The 18,252-nt window shown below is 45.2% G+C and overlaps 2 long non-coding RNA genes across 2 annotated transcripts; both read left to right on the top strand.

Annotated features, from left to right (window-relative positions):
- The first annotated feature begins 3,507 nt into the window (after positions 1-3,507).
- LOC140258843 (uncharacterized) lies at positions 3,508-6,196 on the top strand. Its single transcript, XR_011905303.1, has 3 exons — positions 3,508-3,610; positions 4,145-4,247; positions 5,863-6,196. It is a non-coding gene; the product is annotated as an uncharacterized lncRNA (long non-coding RNA).
- A 6,835-nt stretch (positions 6,197-13,031) lies between these two features.
- On the top strand, positions 13,032-16,473 carry LOC140258540 (uncharacterized). The gene is made up of 3 exons (XR_011905267.1): positions 13,032-13,159; positions 13,985-14,167; positions 16,349-16,473. It is a non-coding gene; the product is annotated as an uncharacterized lncRNA (long non-coding RNA).
- The last annotated feature ends 1,779 nt before the right edge of the window (positions 16,474-18,252 follow it).

Raw genomic sequence — 18,252 nt, 5'->3', positions numbered from 1 at the left:
TCAGCATGTTTTCTGGAAGGCAGGGGGATTACCCGCTGTGTGCAGAATACCACCCCTGGCAGCACCACAAGCTGATCCACCCCAGTTTCAGGGGCAGTTATAGAAACTAGGTGATCAAATGGTGTGCAGGTAGAGATGTGTTATTTAACGACCCACTCTGGAGACAGATCCAAACACAAATACTCAGGACCAGGGGAGAGTCCTTGATGTAGCACCAGCATACAGTGTTCAGGTAGGTTTGTCCCACTGACTGTGTTTGTACAGAAACCAAGATGAGCTGAGAAGGAAAATATTCCTCTTTGTTGTTTTGTTTCCAGAACAAAAGAGAGTTTTGATTTTTCACTTTAATTTCCCTTCCAGTTTTTAGATTACTTGTAATTATATGGTGCCAAGCAAATAAATGGTGCTCTACCCTTCTGTAAATGACTTGGAAGTTTGCTTTAATCTGCCGGTAGGGTTCACCTGGTATATCATTCATCACACCACCACTCTGCGTTCCAGCAACTGGGCTCATTTAATTTGCTAGGCTGAATGAAATAGCTTTACCATGCCTACTTATATGGAAGTAATGATGGGTAGAGCCCCATAGCACATAATAATTGCTATTTTCCACAGAGCCCGCATGCATGTCCTCAGAATGATCTTTAAAAAGTCAAAAACTCCAGAGACCGAGACAGGCTGAGGACAACAGAGTAGAAATGATGGAGCAGTGTTTTTCTTCCTGGCTTTGTTTTGGAATCGCTACTTTTCACCTTTAAAATGGTGTTTGCTGGTTGGTTTGCTGGGCTGTGCTATGCTGCTCTGCCTCACCCAGGCAGTAGAGACAGGAGTGGGTGCAGGAAATGCCTGAGGAAGGCATGATGTCCCCAAGTGTGACTGTTTCACAGCAGCACTGTGTGCGTTCTCCTGGCTCACAGTGATTGCAGAGCAAAGCATGCAAGCCTGAATCCCTCTCCCTGACATTTGGGTTCATTCTCTCAGCCCTTCCTACCAGCCAAGGCAGGAACACTTCCACTGATGGCTCAATACACCTTCATGGACATATTTTTTGTTAAGCCATGGATGCATCAGACAGCAAGACGTGCTTTTGGTGGCAGGGAGTGGTGATTTTGGTTGGTCTGGTATAATTTAGAAGACTGCTGTTTATTGTGCTGATTTGTGTCTCGTATTCAGGCAGATGCAGTGTGGGATAGGAGAAGTTCTGGAAGAATGGGCTCAGGTGGGCCAGCTCCAGGGACAGCCACACAGATGTGCTTTGCTTGCTGGATGCCAGACCAAAGAGCTCAGCACAGCACCTGTACCCATAGCCAGCAATGGCTAAAACATAGCAGAAATGCTAAATCAGGGCTTGAAGCAGTGATTGAGCACCTGGTAGAAAGGCAGGACCAACCCAGGGGAGCTCAGGTGCATGCAGTACACCTGAGTGACTGGAAGGGGTGGAGCCAGGATCCACCCCTTCCCAGACCTCATTTAAGGGCTGGCAGTGGGGAAGTAAAAGTGCTTTGCTGGTGTTCTCTGCATACCTGGGGACTTCTGAAGGTAAGCAGCTTCTTCCCTTTATTTCTGTTGCATTTGAGCAAATTCTGACTTGCTGCAGACTCAGACCTTGCTACTCTCATGTTATTGCTGTGCTTTCCATTGCATTACCCCAAAAGCATCCTTTTTCTTCCTGTTTCTAAGGAAAAAGAGGAAGATGGGCAGCATCTAACAGCAATCTGCAGGAACGCTTGACATTGACACATATCAGAAGTATTTTTAGCATCCAAGTGCACTTTTTCTTGGCCACATCATGACATCTGAGACTACTCCTACAGCATCAGTCTGAGGGTAATCGTTTTACAACGGCAGAGTGAAGGCAGGGAGGTTAAATGATTTCTTCCCGTCTGCACAGCATGACAGTAGCAGTCCTGGGAATAAATCTTAGGATCTGCCCACATCTCCTTCTGCTGCAATGGGGGCTGTCAGCACTGGGTCAAGGACTTGCTGCCATTTCTGCCCCTCAGGAGGACGAATTTGTGAAGTCAAACCTTTGCAAGGAAGGCAGGCAATGCGTCCTCTCAGTGACAGTGGTATTCCTATTGCCCTTCCTAGTGTGCACTGCACAGATTCCATCCATTATGAAGCGCCATCTCAGCACTATGCTTCCAAAAGTGGCTGAAGTTTGAGGCTTGGAACAGCTTCCATACCCAGTAGCAGCAATTTCAATGCTGTCCAACGTATGAAGGGACAGAGAGCACCAGTGACACTTCAGAGTGAGGGTGACACATGCATGTTCACCACCTGAACCTCTTCCTCCTTGCTCAGGAGAATCTGCACTACTTTATTCCAAGAAAAAAAACTCATTCAGTCAGCACTTCAGGTCTCCATAGTACAAGTGCTTAGAGGTCAAATCTGACTGAACTGGGGCCACTGGTACCAGATCTGTTGGGCTGACAGGTCTGTTAGATGTTACTCTGGGAACTGCTTTTCTGAATGGGATGGGGCTCAGTATCTTCTGTTTCCAGGGTGAAAAGCTGCCCAAGCTCATATCTACCCCCTGCACTCACCTCCATCTAGCAACACAAAAAGTCACCTGAGATGTTTCATGTCCCCATGTGGCAGGCAGTGAACTGTTGCAAAGAGGTGTAAGCAACTTGTAGAATGGGTTGAATTTTTGGCAAAGAAGTGCCCTTAATTGGAGCTCTTCCATTTACGAAGGCTGCTGAAAGAGGCTGCTCGTAGCTGGGGGACTGAGAATAAGCAAAAAAAAGAGTTTAAATCAGGTGTCTTGATATTGACAAGCTGGTCTTTGATGGGAAGTCAGTTCCATTAAATCTTTATGGGAGTGGCAAGGTTAGCATGGGGTCAGTGCAACAATTGTAGGGGTTGATTTCATTTTCTCCTTGACAGTAGCAGAAGAGCAAAGCTGCTGGCAGCAGTTACCATTATTACTGGAGTCTGAAGGCCTCCCATGGACTGCCTGGGCATTTAAAAATCCTATTCCTGCACAGCCATCACAAATTAAAAGAGCAATTATGGTGAAATGTGTTTGTGCTAAAGCTACACCATCCATTGTTACATAAAAAAATCACGTCTCTCTGTCTTGATTTCACTTTTGGCTACAGACCAAATTCACAGGACAAAGGCAAAGCTGCCCATCCTGCCGGGAAGCAAAGCCTACAACTCTTCTTGCTGACACCTATAATTAGGCTGGGTTCTTATCTCAGGATGATAAGTGCTGATGGGAAAGAGGAACAAAGAGGAGAAAGTTCCTGCCAGGGGTATGGTGTGGAGCTGAGCCAGAGCAGACCCAGGCCATGAGCAGCAGTTGCCAACAGATGTTTGTCTGGTCTTGAATTACGTTGTTTGCATGCCTGGAAAAGATAGTGTCTTATAAATAACTGTGCTTTGATGCTCTGTGGCCTTGCATATTCAGTTCCCACCATTAGGCACGTATGTGTTAGTCAGAACTAGCTGGAAATGGACTGTGGGTGGAATTTCTTTTGTCATGTCCAGCAGTGGGGTGTTGTCAGCTCTTCCTGGGAAGTTTTGAAGGACCATGGAAGAATGACTCATCCTTTCTGCTCTGCACAGGGAAGCCTAGGAAAGCACTGTGCTTCTGCAGAAAAAGGTAGGAAGGTTTTGGATGTTTATGCGGTTCAGCAAAAGCTCAAATTCTCCTTGAAAAGCAGACACGAATACCTGGGAGATGCAAGCTGCACAGCAGCACTCCCTTAGCCCCAATGCCCAGAGAGCCAGCATGGCTTTCTCCTTCCTCAAGCTCTTCCCTCACCAGCCTGCAGGGCTCTGCTTCCCTCCCACGCTTGCTGCAGCTCAGCTGATTACTAATGGGGCTGTCTGCACCTGTAACCAACTCCTAATGAGCTGCTGCCCATTTCAGACCACAACTTGCCCCGTCTTTGCCACTGCCCATGAGCAGTGCTTTTTGCATTTTGTACATGGAGAAAAACATGTATCATCTAACATTCTGGGGAGGGAGAAGGGAGAGAGACAGTGCAACTCACCCATGGACTAACCTGAATCATTTTGCGTAGCAATTTAACATGATGGAAAGCTGCAATTAGCTCTAATTAGGACAGCCTCATTGCCTTAACGAAGAGCAGATCTGCTGTCAATTCTGTTTTCTTTCCTTTCCATGACACAGGCGTGCAATTCAGCAGCTTAATACTCCCAGCACGACGTCCTCCCCATGTACCACTGAAGAATGGGCACTGAGGATTTATAGTAACATGCTGCAGTGCCCTGAGGTAGGGATGCATTTATTCATTCAGAACAAGAAACCAAAACACTGTTGTTATGGAAGGAGGCTGTGCCCAGGGTGATGTGGTCCCCCGGCAGGGCTGGGGTCAAACCTCCTTCACCTGGCTTTAGGGGTAGGGAGCACTTGTCCAGGCATTGCAAATTGAGCATTATTCACTGCTATGTGTTCTGAGGAGTCTCCGTGACATTTCTGAGAACTGCTGCTGAAAGGGAGAAAAACCAGGAGTTATTATGAAGTGCATCATCTTTTAAATTATTGTCTCAGTCAATGAATACAGCTAGGTTTCCTGGAAAGAGAATTAGGACCCCTTTCACATCATTTTGCGGTCTGATTCCTTTGCAAATGGTTTTGTTTGTAGATGAAGCATGTAACTGGCACCTGCATTAGGATGAGTGAGGGTTTGTGTCCTCTGCCTTGGAATAACAGCCTTGGGATTACAGCTTGGGTTGCCCTTCTCTGTACTCAGGTCAATTGAGTAAAGTGAATCATCCTCATCTGCGATGCGCTGTATTCAATGAGCAGAGCTGCTCTCCTTGTAATTAAACGTAATTTTTCGGTTGCCCTAGAGAATACAGAATCTCACCTCATTAGTGCAGTCAGTCTTCTGCCAACACCAGGAAGAGAGGTTTTTTAATATCTTTGTTGCACAGGATACTGGGTACAGACTGGTGCCATTTTGGGTCATGCTATTAAGTGAAGAAAATCTCTATTACAGCAAATGGATTCACACCAGTGGATACTTTGAATTCTTTTCCTGAAATCAATCATCTTTAGGGATTTATACTGCTCTTGTTATGAGAATGTCAAAGCCGCTCCAAATCTCCTTGTATCTGCCCACACGCTTAAGACTTGTCTGTGAGCTGAATTCACCCATGCAGGAAATTCCACCCCCATCCTTCCCATTTGCTTTTCATTCTGAAGCAAAAAGAAATTGCACACACAAATGCTGAGGCTGTAATGCGGTGCTGCACGCAACTTTCCAGTTCCATAAAATATTGGTGCGTGAGATGAAACCATTTTATCTCAAAACAATCATGATAATAAAAATATCCCTTTCAGGTAGGGTCAGGAGAGGATATTTCAATGCCTTCCTTTGCAGGCAATGTCAGGGGCAGGCATCCTGGTGCCCAGCAGTGCAAGCAGCTCAGAGGTAGCAGGGATCTGGGATCCCTGGAGTAAGGCAATGATATCCCACAAGCAACACCTCAGAGTGAGAACATGAGCTGCCAGAGAGGCCAACTGAGATGCTGGGAACAAGCACATGTCATCGTGGTTAATGGCTTATTGATGGGCTTACAGCTTTTCCTTCCATCATTAACATGCGAGGTCTGGGTTTAGATTTTTACTAATTTGTTTGTTCCTAGCTGTTCAATAGATCTTTTTGGCAAACATGCTTCAATCTCTGAGTTATTCACAAACACGCTCGCTAAATATATTGCTGTCCACTTGATGAATTCCAGTTGTTCATTAGCACACCTATCATGTGATATTACTTCTGCTTCCTGAATGGAAGTGATAAAATAGATACATTAAATAATAGTAAATTTAAAAAAAAAAAAAAAGGCAAGTAGGGAAAAATAAAGTTTCAATTATGTTTTCAGGTGGAAGGTGTGAAAAACAGGTGGACTCTATGCTGAGGATGTCAGTGGTTTCCTGTGCAAAGGCAGAGCAGTGGACAATGATGAAGCAGCAGCAAAGCATAGACAGAAACCATAATGATACATTGGGATGAGTCAGTAAGAGAAGTCTACGCTGCAGCATCCCTAATGAAGGCTCCAGCTGCTCTGCAGAGCCTGTTTTGACCCACACTGTCATACTCCATGTGTAAACCTCGGTTGCAGTATAAGCTTGTATCTCCAGCAGACTGGAAAGGAATGCATCTTCTCTTTCCCCAAGGAGCGTTTAGGATCTCCAAGTGGTCTCCCACTCTGCACACAAGAGGTAATTAATAGATTATCTTAATCTTTGTCAAATACAGTCACAAAACTTTCTAATTTTGGTGTAGCTTATGCTCTGTATTGAGATTAAATTTAATTTCCCTAGAAAATTGCTTCTGTTTCACAATGGGGTTTGAATTCAACCCAAAAAGTGTAAGCCCCATGTTGCTTCCCTCCCCAGACGCCATGCTGGCTGTTTGGACAACTCACTCCCATTCTGTCCCTTGGAAAATGATCAAAGTGGGGTATTTGGACACCAATTCTTCCTGCCATGCCATGTCTCTTGGCAAATTACAGTTTGTAGTCAAGATCCATTAATAATTATATACTTAGTTTTAAATAAACACACTCAAGTGCCACTATAGGATTCCTGGCAGATATGGGATGCCTCCCATCTCCATGGAGCCACCATACCCTGGCAGGCGAGAGAGCTGGGACCACAGGCTGAGGAGCACTGAGCGTTCTGGTGCTCTTGCATGAGTGTGTTTGGGAAGTATTTTCAGTTCCGCAGAGCACCTTGTAATTGAATCAGATAAATACATGGAAGGCACTGTGATTTTCAGGTGCCGCTGAGCTCCGGCTGCATGAATACAGCAAAGCTTTCAGCTCCTCTGAGATCGCTGACAGTGACTTATTTCGGTATTTGTATGAGCTGCTGTTTATGATGGAATGGTTCACAGGGCAATAAACAGGATAAAAAGCCAGGCTGAAGAATCTGATTACTGTAAAATCCATTTATTTTAAGTACACCAGTTATTTCCATTATGGGACATTTTAGAAATAATTCTGCATCTTGAAGTAGTTTAAAGAAGATTAATTTTCAAAGGGAAAAACCTTCCTCCGATCCATTTTATCTGCTTCTCGGACAAAGCGTGAAATTAGGAGCTTATCTACAATCACTAAAATCGAAGGCAGGTCTTTCCCTTGACTTTTAGTGGGTTATAAATCAAACAGGATGTGAATAGCTGAGCGGTGCCATTGTGGTGACTGATCTGTGGAGTGATGGGCTGGAAACACGTGCTACCAATAAGCATGGAGGTGTCACCTGTCAAGTGACGGCTTCACTGGGCTCAGTGGCAGAAAGCCCACCTGGGGGCTTCAGAGCTCACCCAAGAGCTTTCTGGATGGTTGGGAGGTACCAAGTGCATCTTCCCAACAGAAGTTCCTGTTTCTCTGCATCCTTCCTTCCCTAACGCCAAACTCTTGCTACTGCTGAATCTATGAATGTGTTTAGACTGAATTTCCATTGTTAACCCTGATAAGAACTGGTGTTTGATCACATCAAACCAGAAGCCCTCTTTACTGCACATGGGCTAAAATTCCCTTGGATTTTTGATTCTCTTTGATTCTCTGCTCTATTGTTCTTCATTTTGGACTGACCCTTCTACTCACTCCATTCAGTGTACTTGTTTTTCAGCAGCTGCCTGGAAATATTCACAAAGAACCCATAAATAACCTAGAACTAAAATAATACAGAGGTGGCAATTAATAAAACATAACAATTATCTTCCTATTAAGTGGGTTTTATTAACCTTTAAGATAGCGAAAAACATGGTAGCCTTTGCTCTATCCACTTATCTGCTGGTCTGGGTTATTTTGTATATGTAATCAGACTGCTATCCTTGCTGTTGCAGTGGAATTGGTTGCCTGTCAAGGAAAAAAAAAGCTACAATTACTTTCCAATGGCCGCAAGCATCCTGATCTGCATGCGTAAGTGATGGTCCCATATAAGCAGGTCAGAATAATTATTACTGCCTGGAAGGGCTTTCAGAGCTAAATCCCTGGCTATTCTACTGCTTCAGATCCTCTTGCAAATCCAAAGAGTTGGTGGAAATATTTTCCTGGGGCAGCAGCAATATGTGCTGCTCATCCTCCTATCCAGGACCCTTTGGGATTTCTATATGGTGATGCAAGAGGCCACATGTGTACCGGTGTCAGCATGGGCAGATCTGTTGGATTTGGGCTCTGTGCTTCCCATACAGTGTGAGACCCCCATTGTGTCTCCCCTTTGAAACTGCCTGTCTCTAACTGTGCAAAATGCTATTTCTGGTAAAATTAAGAGAGACACAGGGTCTGATCCTTGACTGGATGGCTTTGCTTCTTGGAAGTCAGCCTATAGCATAGGTCTGCCTCGTGATGGTCTGACTTCACGTTAGCAAGGATGAATCTCTGAGCGTGCTGCTCAAGGCATCTCCCTTGTTTAATACAATGCTTTAATTTGCCTTTTGAGCTTAACTGATCAAATGACAAAGTGAAGCTGAGCAGGATCACATTTAGTGTGGAAAGAACAATTGATTCTATTTGGTAGATTTAGAGATAAAGTGACTTTTTTTTTTCCCCCCAAAGAGAACACAGCCATCCATCCATTGCATCTAACTTTAATTTATTAATGCACTTCCTCTTTCCTCAGAAGCACTAAAATTCCTCTGCCCTGCTGTCACCTTCTGCAGGTTGAACACCATCTGTGTACTTTGAATCTGTTCCCCACAATCCTGATGTGAAAGCTGCCCCATCAGTGGGCCCTGTGTAATGAGCTCTGCACAACAAGGAGTGGGCCTTGGCTCACAGACCTGGATTAGGGCATCTCAATAATAAAAAGAAGCCAAACACATTTACTTTTCATTGTGAGGAAGGAGAGCATCGTTCAGATTAGCATTCAGGCCTGGTGTAAGCGCAGGGAGAATAATTGCAGATAGTTAATCTATTCCAACTTAATTCATGTTCCTAATTACTCACAAATAATATAATCTATATAAATCTCACTTGAAGAGGCAGAGGGGATATTATTTTTAATGGTCTGGCGCAGAGGAGAACTAGGCTGGTAACAAACTTCAGCCTTCACCTTGCCCCAGGCACCAGCTGTGAGCTTTGCCCAGCTGCAGAGCATCAGCAAAACCTTGTGGATTAGATGAGGAACTCCCATGCACCTACTTCATACTTACACCAGCTAGTTCTGTACTAATCAAAACCAACTTGGTTAAATGCTTTCCTCCTGAATGCCTCTTTTTGTTATGTTTGGAAACCAGGGGCCGAATGAAGGACTCAAGCACTGCTCTGGTGGATGGCTCGTGTGGACTTCTGCAGCCTTTAATATGAAGGATTTGTGCTCTAAAAGAAAGGAGAGAAAGAAGGGGAAACAACCTGACTTGCCTGCGGCTGCAGAACTCATGATCAGTGGGATAAGGAGGTGAGTCCTGGTACCCAGAACATTATCCATGCTGAACATCATCCACTCACCCCTGTGCTGGTGTAGGGTTTTCCAGCAATGTCCCATTTGTCGTTGCTTGTACTGGTCCTGGTAGACTTTTTTATTGTACCAGCTCAAAGCTTCTCTTAATCCTTCTGATCTAGTCTAAAATAATTATTACAATCTGAGAAATTGTGTCTGTCTTCTTGGGAATTAAGTATTTAAACTCTCAGACAAATGGGCCTTGCTTGTTTCTGTTAAAGGTTCTTGCTCACAAATGTCACAGTAAGTTAAATGTACCTTGAAAAATAATCTCATTTCTGGTTACTTTACTTTTCATTCCATTTTATCTCCCTATGAATTACCCATAGTAATTCAATCAGAGGGCTTGACACTGTGGCTCCTTAGGGGACAGCTGGGAAAACAACTGTCACCTCCAACAGGGTGACTGAAATGGTTTGGTGAGAGAAGTGGAAAGGGATGAACATCCTCTTTTTGGCCACACTTGTGGTGAGATGCTCCTTAGTTTCCTTTGGATCAGGGCTGGTTTAACAGCATTTTCCTGCTGGGAAGACAACCTTCTGCCACGGATGGTCACACAGAAATGGCAGCACGTTGCAATGGTCCCAAAGTCAGAATATTTGGGTATGTGCAGCTGGCAGCTTGCAAATGGGGTTGGGAAGAACCAAAGGATGGAGCAGTCCTGCAGTGCCCATACCCTGCTGAGGCTGCACAGCCCTGAAGGAACATCAAGGAAAGCAGCCCAGAGCCTGAGTGATATTTGACATCCAAATCCCTCCATAAACCGTGGTTGGAAAGTCTCTACTTCAGTCAAAATTGACCTGTGGATACTCAGCACTGCTTTCAGTTAAGAAAAATCAAATTGCCACTGTCTCGAAGCAGAGAGTGTGCTGCTGTGGCCTGATATGTTCATTTTAGGGCATTTCAGTGTACAAAGCCCCATAACTGACTGCATCTCCTGGATGTGGCTGTTTTTGCTTCATTTTGAAGGAGGTTGTTTAGCCTACTGAAAGCTCCTATTGCCAGATTGGGCCGGGCAGTTCAGCAGCTGCTCCTCTGTGAATGGGGATTGAAGATGAAAGGATCTCCAGCAGGGAGTTTATGGACTGAAAGCCTCACAAAACCCCAAACTTAAGAAGTCCCTCGTTAGAAGAGATTTTCCAAGTGGTAACGCTGCACTGTTTCAGTCAATTCATTTGACACCCACTCATTTTGAAGTAATTTATCACAATTAAGATAGACATTGTAGCACTGCGTTGAAAACTCTGGCAGATTACATACTATTATGCCATTCAGCGATGTTTGCAAGCCTACTTTTCCTTTTATCTTTTATGCAAAAGAACAACGTTTACATAAATCCTTGTTTCTAAGCCTGGAACCCATCTCTCATGGAAGGGAGGGGCCTGCAGTGTTGCACTGCTGGTCCTGGGCTGCAAAGCTGGGATTTGGGATGCTGTCACCCAGCATCACTTGGGTCACTGCCTCTGAAAGCCCCAGCCCTGAGGGCCCAACCTGGCATTGGGGGTTGTGTTCCCATCAGTTCCCATCCATGTCTAGAGGAAACTGAATCTGATGTAGTACGGAGCTGCTGCCAGCCATGTAAAAGCCAGATGGGAAATAACCTGGTCCATCCCCAGTGCTGTTTTTCTGTTCGTGAGTCTGGGAATCTTTCTTTCTCATCAGTGATAAGAAGATCCTCCTGTTTCTCAAACCATGGGATGTTCCGGGGGGCTGAAGTAGGAAGGTCAAATAATTTCTGTTAAATCAACCAAAGCTGCAGCTCCCCAGGCAGCCAGAGCAAGCAGAGCAGCACTGATGGCTGCTGGGATATTTCAGTCTGAATTTTCCAGAGAAAATATTTCTATCTTGAAATTTACCAGGCATTATTTTTTAAGTAGCGGGGTCAAAAAAGATCAGGCTCGGTAAGCAAAGCAAAGTGCTTCGGTGCAGGTCCTGCAATATGCCTTGATTGAGTCGTCAAGCGATGCATTCCCTCCCCGAGCTTTCATTTCAGCGAGACAGATACACCGCAAAAAAGAAGTCTCAAAGCAGCAGAGGATGACAAATGTGTTTGGATTATTTTTTCCCCCTCCCGTTTCTCCATCTTCTTGTGCAGTGTTTTTCCTCTCCCTTCCTGGAATGAAAAAATGTGTAAAATGCTCCTTGAAAAGAAGACAAGAGAAACTCATCCTGGGGTCTTCTAAAGCTCTAAAGCAGCTCTTTTCTTTAACTATGAAAAATACATAGGAGTACAAACGACAGCTGGACTTGCAAGTGCTTGCAGTTCTGTTTGGCTCTGCATAATGGCTCTGCGTCTATCCAGCAGGACTGAATGCAACCACAGTGGATAGATGGGGACAGCAGCATCCCGGCTGCCCCGTGCCACCAAAGCTCCGTGGCTCAGTGCTCACCTGCATGAGCTGCCAAGGAGAAAATGTAACTCTTGTTCGGTGCCACCAGCAGCCAAACAATACGCAAAAGGTAATCTTTCTGACAGATCATATCCCTTTTCCTGCATGAAAACAACTTGCGGGCTTCTCTTTCCCCTTCACCAAGGTTGTGTTTTTCCCAAGCGTTATCAGTGGATTTTGGTGCAGCAATTCAAGAATGAAAGTAGAAAACTGCACAGATTTGGGCTTTGCAGGTGACTCCAACCCTCAGTGAATGCCCCAGCTCATTTCTTTGCCTTTCTGCAGAGCTCAGCCCTGGCTCTGTGGGCAAACAGCCCAAGGTCTAGCTCCCAGAGGCCCAATTTTGGTCAATCTCATCCCAGTTGAGTGAATAACAGAGGTTTTGGTGACTTGTGATGCCTTCTTACCTGTGCAGGAGATGCCTCACAGCAGCCCCAGGCTTCAGACCTCAGCAACGTGCTCGGAATTCTTCTCCTGGAGACTGCTGCTTTTCTGTGAGTTAAGAAAGTGATTATTGGGGGCATGAACAGAGCTGAGCATTCATCACCATGAAAAGTAATGTCTGGATCCATCACCTGAGCCAGGTGCCAGGATTGAGGACCAGATGCTTTAGGAAGCATCACTCCTGTTTTAGAGCTTACATTTCCCAGAGCCACAGGAGTTATTTGGTCCATACTTAGTGTGGAAGTCCAGCTCTGGGTTTCTTGGTTTCCCATGAAGCCACTTTCCAAGGGAGAATGCTGTTTATACAAAACCCGCTTTCTTTTTCAGGATGATATCCAGCTTTCTGTGCTTACCATGTCAGTCTATGAAAGGTGATAGCAGTAGTTGGGATTAAAACAACACAACCTTTTTTTCCTTGCTGATGGAGTGTTTTGAACCTTAAAGGAAAAGACAGCTGGGAGCATGCATAGGTCTCTCCCTCCTATGGTAGAACGCAGTGCAAAGGGTACAGAGCTGGAGTGGGCACACAGTGCTGGTGGTTAATGGGGACTTGAAAACAGGCACTGCAAAAATCCAATTCTGGGAAATCCCAGGGCTGACATTTATTTACATAAAGCATATAATTGAAATGTCAGAAGAGAACAATTAAAAGCATCAGCTGACATTAATGTTAATGAAAGCAGCACCGTGACTATCTGCTTTCTGTGTAAAGGGAAAGATTGGTTTGGGCTGCTTTTCCCTTTCCATTAATTTCCTTAATCTGCTCTCAGCGCACTGAGCACTCTGATCTGCTAACTACAACGTGCCTCCAACAGCTCAATAGATCTTCCTTCAGCAGTACAGAGCAGCTCTCACACTTCTTGCTGTCGGCTTTTTGCCCTGGAAATGATACTTTCCTGTAGGTGTTTTTTATGTCTTTTTGCTGAGGATGGGAAGCAGTGCAGCTTCCCACGGGATGCTCCATCCCCTGCAGCCCCAAGCAGTCTGTTTGCTCTATGGTGTAATTGCACACCCTGCACAAGAGTCTCCCATCGTTAGCTCCTCTCTGTGTGCTGTCGCGGGGTCTCATTGGGAGAATGGAGAGCAGCAATTGGGACAAAAGTGGATGTTTCCCACAGGTTTTGGTTCATTGCAGCACATGATGCACCTCCGGAACACGGCAGTCATCAGAGCTGGAAACCAATGGCAGAAAATGTATCTGTGAGAGCTCTGATTAAACTGTCAGCAGGAATGTTGGAGCAGATGCAAAGCATTTAAATAGAGGCTGCTTAGTTTAATTTAAATGCTGGTTCAGGGGGAAAGCAATGGAACGCATTTACTCTGAGTGCATCCACACATCTTGTGCTGCTACACAAACTGGGAATTAGGAGTGTGTGTGTGATCACAGAGACTCGGTGCTCAGTTTTTGGCAGGATGCTCCATTGCTGGCATTACCTCACAGTGCTTCCCTTCTCTCAGCCCCTGCACACTTTTCTATAGGGTCACAAAGTGGTGACAGCTGTGACAAACCCATATGACTTTAGAAGAAGAATCCTCTCCCATCTGCCTTCAGTGATGTGTCCAATCTGCGCACAATAGGACATTCTCTCTGGCCACTTCTTGATAAAGGACCTTGGGAAATGTGATTTCATTGCTAAATGAGGTATTTTCTGAACGTTTCTGCTTTCTCAAAGTCCGTGATTTCTTTTGTTTTACTTCTTTTGTGACCGTTTTCACGTTGCAGGGACCACGTTAGAAGAAAGATGCTGAAATAGTCCCATGCTACTGCAGCAGCACCAGCTGGATCAGCTGGTTTAAGTACGCTGCTGGTAAGACCACATAAAGCAGTAGATGTACTTGCACCGGAGGGAGCACAAATCATAAGGAGGATGGATCCTCATGCTTCAAGGCTGAGCTCAGGGCAGAGGTAAACATGAGCGGGCTGCTCTGGGGATGCAGTGGGGCCAGGGGGTACCTGGGCTGGGTGTGAGCAGGGGAGGCAGGGATGGGGCACCAGGAGTTCAGGGTGCAGCATTGGAACTGTGCTTGTTGGTGCCTGCCTTCTCTGCCACAGGTTTGGCTGGGGGAAGGAATGGATCTGCCTGTCTGTGCTTCTTTATTTTATTGAAGGAGACAGCTGTGTATGGGTTTGCATCACCAGCTCCAGAGACACAGAGAGCTTGTAAAAGCCACTCTTGCCTGTAAAGTAAATCGAGCGTGTAACAGCTCCAGTCACCAAATCGTGTTGGCAGCCGGCTCAGGACGTGCAGGAGGATGGCAGGTTGAATCCTTCCCAGTAGGGTTCTCTGGGGAGGGAGGGTAGAACTTAAGAAGTTTCTATTCAAGATCTACACGTGCCATGATGCAGGAAGCAATAATCAGAAATTAACTAAACATTTGAGCTTGCTCATTTAGCTTTACCATCACTCAGCATAAGCTGGGCTGTGCAGGTGAAGGTCTGCCTTCCTGGTAGGGACTTCATACTGGGCTATGTAGGTATGCAAAGCTCTCACTAAGTTCTCTGAAAGTATTCTCAGCCTCTGCTGCCTTGGTCCATCATTTGATGCAATGCCACCCCAAATCTGCATCTCTACTGGGTCAACATTGATCCCTGTGCCCAAGGCAGCATGGTTTTTAATGGTCCCCACTGCCAGATAGACGAGCAACCATTGTGCTTGTGTCTCCTGGACTTTTGCAGAAAGCACAGAGCAGTTTTGCAACCAAAATGGCCTTCACAGAAATAAATTGGACTTTGCAGACTGAGATGGATGCATGCAGGCCCACATTAATCTTTTGTATGCTTGAACCCATTCCGATTTTAAAAGCCTCTTCTATGAAGAGCTCATACACTGCAGCAATCATAAAAATGATCTTCTATACACAAGGCCCTAAGGCAATCCTTAATCATGAGCCCATATCTGAACGAGGCACTTCATCATCACGGGCTGAGTGAGGGAAATGGAAATGCAGCCAAGGACTTTGGTGGATTTTAATTTACCCACTGTGTGAACCTGCTCTGCACTGGGTTGCTGACCAGCCTCCTCCTTTGGGAAGCGCAGTGATGGATAAAGTTGAGCACATTGGAGCCCTTCAGCCTTTGGGTGGTTCAAGCTTCAACCCAGGAAGCTGAGAGAGAACAGTCTTCCACTTTTTTTGCTGCTCATCCTTTGGCAATGAATCCAAACCCAGCAGATGATTTGCAGAACAGGGTAGTTTAACTGGCACGGTGTTTACAGCTCTTGAAATACTTTTGCAGTAACTTGAGAGCTGTTTCCCAGCTGCAGCCTGTGCCTGGCTCACGTGGAGGGGAGCTGCGCAGCTCTCCCTTAGCATGGAAGGCTACTGGCAGTGGTTTGAATTTTTCAAGGCTGAAACAATGTAGGTTTCTAAGAAGTAAGTCTGGATTTTCTCCCCATTTTTGGAGTTATTTCCTTTCTGGAAGTTTTGTTTTACAAATCTTGTGAATTATCCTATGACAGACATTTCAGTTGTCTTGATTAACCGTGCATGACTATGTGAAAAGGTCATTCTGGTTTTCATCCCTGCCATTTTAATATAAATCCTCCAAGAACCAGCAGTAAAATACTTCATCTTCCCGTTGCCTTTAAAAAGAAATGATTGCTTTCCCCTCTGCGGCCCTTTCCCCAAAGGAACAACCCATGCAAAAACCCCGCAGCAATCCTGCAAACAACTCTCATGTGAGGAAATGACACAAGGATCCCTCATTTCTGTTCTCATGTGGCATCAGAGCTGGTGTGGCTTTCACACTCTGGGGATGCTGAATCTTGTCCAGGCCCAGGACAGGACTCTGCATACTGGGAACTGCCCCCTGCGTGACAGCACAGAGCTCAGTGCATCCTGCTTGCCCTGAGAGCTCAGCAAACAGTGCTGCAAACAGCCTGGCTATCAGATATATCCCAGGAATCGCACGGGGCACTAACGAGCATCTACGTGGTCATAAAGTTGTTATTGTGACTTTTATTACTGCCGAGACTGATGGTGGGACACAGTTTGCTTAGAGAGGCCAGCAGGTCTAAGAGAATATTCAGGAATTATTCAGAGAAATTGCTCAGGAAAAGATTTTAAAATAGATTCCCATTCTCTGCAGGTTGCTTTTATAATTACACTGCAAATCAGCTTGAAAAGAATCCTGAAGAACAGAAATAACCACCTAAACTCAGATCTTCTCTGTAAGACATCGGTGATGTTACTGGCTGTCCTTGTGCCCTTCTACCACGCAAGCTGGATTTACAGGTCAGTATTCTAAGCACATGCTGCTGATGTCATGTGTCAAGGGTCCAAAGTGGAAATGGGGATGTCTGAAACATCCTACCTGCACACCCCAGAGCTGCTGTCTGCCACTATTACATTTTGAGTGACCTGTGACATGGTACTGGGCTGAAATGATGAGGCATTTTAGTTGTTCTAAGCTTCAGAATGAGAGAAAATAAACTACTTTTGGGTAAAAACACTGCACAAATGTGACCTCCCGTTCTTCTGTATATTTCATGGCTCCCCTTGTACAGGGCTGTCTGCTCATAAATAGTAAAAGAAACAACAGTTTTTAATGGGTGCATAAAGAAAAAACGTAATACTTTTCATATGGATTAGCAGGTAGAGCTGATGACCGTGATAGCAGCTCACACGAGAGCAGCTACAGCAGCTTCTGAATCCTTCATTGGGAAATCCTCAGCATAAAATGCATTCTGAAAATGCAATATAGAAGCAGGTTTACATGCCGGAGGAGTGGCTTTAACTATGATTTTCCACTAATGGGTAATTAAAGGAAAAATAGTTACAGAAGCTTGAAGTTCTTCCATGTGATTCACGGCCTTACAACTTCCTCGTATCCCTCTATTACCATGTGAATAGAGCAGTGATTACACCCTGCTAATGTATTGGGTTTGCCCAGCCAAAATTTCCCTTGATTGGCCTAAAGCAAGGGCAGAGTAATTTAGTTCACAAAGGTAAATTAAACTGATAGGCCTTAATTAGGGAGAGATCCATTTACAGCCCAATATGGGGCACAGGGTTATTAGTTCTCAACACAGCCTCAGTGAATGTGGCAGCACTTTTCCTCTCTTTAATGCAAAACTCTTGAATCAAAATAATAGTTTTGGGGCCTGGATTGCAGGCTTTCATGGTCTCATTGACCGTAATTGAAAGTTGAAGTCCACTTTGACCCCAGCTGCTTCAGTTCTTTGCTATCTGAGATTTAGAACCCCTTTTGCTCTGATGTAAGAGATGTCGGACTGAAGAAATGACAATTGTTCACACTGCCAGTATTTTCCTCCAGGACTACTACAGTATTGGAGATAACTGGGTCAGCATAAATAAAACCAGCAGAGATTGCTTTTTCAGTCATCACGTAACCTATAGCTCAGATTCTCTCTGCTCCTGTGCTGCCAGCCAGAAATAAGCCTTTACAGGAACTGTAGTGACTGAGAGGTGGAAGGAGCGGGGGAGAAGGGGCCAGCTGGCCCTCTGTGGCCCTTTGGCCACAAAACAGATGTTTGAGTCAAAAGCCCTCACTGACAAAGCTGGTTTTCAAAGAAATAAATGGTAGCATCTTTCAGCAGGAGGGCAATAGCTGAACACTGCTCTGATGCTCTGTGTCAAGATCATACAGATAGATAGCTATCTCTGTGCAAAACAGATCGTCTAATGGCTTCTCCTGCTCCGGTTAGCAGAGCCGGACTATTCAGAGATGCACACTGACTGGCTTTTGGGGCAGATGGGAGGGAGGGGGTGATGTTTTTTTCTCTCTTTGGTCAGCTGCTTTTTGAAAGTAAAAAGCTGTAATGCAGGAAACTGTAATGTAATTGTGCTCTGTGTCATCACTTCTCTTCTTTGACACACGTCGCATTTCCAGCCGAGTGGCCTACTAAGCTAATGAGTGAATGACATTTGTTACATTGCTCTACTGGAGTAGATGAATCTGATGTGCTCTCCATTAGGGGTAATAGTTCAAACACAAGCCTTGCTTTCAGGGAATAGGTGGAACAGATCAAG

This window comes from Excalfactoria chinensis, chromosome 14 (genome assembly GCF_039878825.1).
Source record: "Excalfactoria chinensis isolate bCotChi1 chromosome 14, bCotChi1.hap2, whole genome shotgun sequence".
Classification (NCBI taxonomy): domain Eukaryota; kingdom Metazoa; phylum Chordata; class Aves; order Galliformes; family Phasianidae; genus Excalfactoria; species Excalfactoria chinensis.
The sequence above is the reverse complement of the archived record's forward strand: the minus strand, read 5'-3'. Positions and strand labels throughout refer to the sequence as shown.